This window comes from Petaurus breviceps, unplaced genomic scaffold (genome assembly GCF_028583685.1).
Source record: "Petaurus breviceps papuanus isolate PSGF00001 unplaced genomic scaffold, PetGlider_PUasm1.0 207, whole genome shotgun sequence".
Taxonomy (NCBI): Eukaryota; Metazoa; Chordata; class Mammalia; order Diprotodontia; family Petauridae; genus Petaurus; species Petaurus breviceps.
The window spans coordinates 10963079-10964038 of NW_027185850.1; positions in this window are offsets into that span (position 1 = coordinate 10963079).

Genomic DNA, 960 nt, shown 5'->3' on the forward strand with positions numbered 1-960 from the left:
GCCAGATACGTGTGGCAGGGGATAGAATTCTGATCCTGGAGTCAGGAAAACTTGGGCTCAAATACCACTTCAGACTCTTACCAGCTGTATGACCCTGGGCAAGTTACTTTAACCACAATCAGCCTCAGTTTCTATATCTCTGAAAAAGAGATGAAAATAAAAGTACCTCCCTCCCAGGACTGTTGTAAGGATAAAATGAGATCATATTTGTAAAGCTCTTTGCAAACCTTCAAGTGCTATATGGGTGTTAGTTGTTATGACTGAGAGCATCATATCTTGGTATTGTTCCCTGAGGGGAAAGAAAAGTGAATTTGTGGGGAAAACAAGAAGATTAGAAGGGTCTTTCTTTGTGTCATTACTAGCTAAGCTTGGCCATTGTGGTTTTGCCTTCCCTAGGACACGTTAGTTCATGAAACCCTAACCACTCATAATCATCCCTGAACTTGCAAATGTTTTTGATGCTGCTTTGAGCATTTGGAATTAGGTTCCCCCTGAGACTGTCCTGGCACTCCTTTTACAAGTCAAGAAACTAAGCTCCCTTTGATGTTTTCACATTGATCCTATCTAAGTAAAAATGGGTTTGTAAAATCAGAAGAATTGGAGAGGTTAAATAGTTGGTTATTTTTGCTGTTTTGATGTATAGGTTTAATTTTTACTATTAAATTTATTATTTCTGTAATAAAAAGTAAAACTCCTTTATTTCATTATTTTATTACTAACTAAAGCAATAAAAATAATTTTGGATTTATAGGGCATTAATATAATAAGCATTTTTGTAGTCCCATTTTTTTTTAACCATCATAAGCGTTGCCTAGCTTTGTGAGGATTTCTCCCACACACATTTTAAATTATTTAGTCATGGAAGACTTTAAAAAGCAGCTGAGGTATGTGCAAAATTCAAGATGTGTTTCCACACAGCTCCATCACAAACTCACTTCAAAATAAGAAAGCTGAATTGCT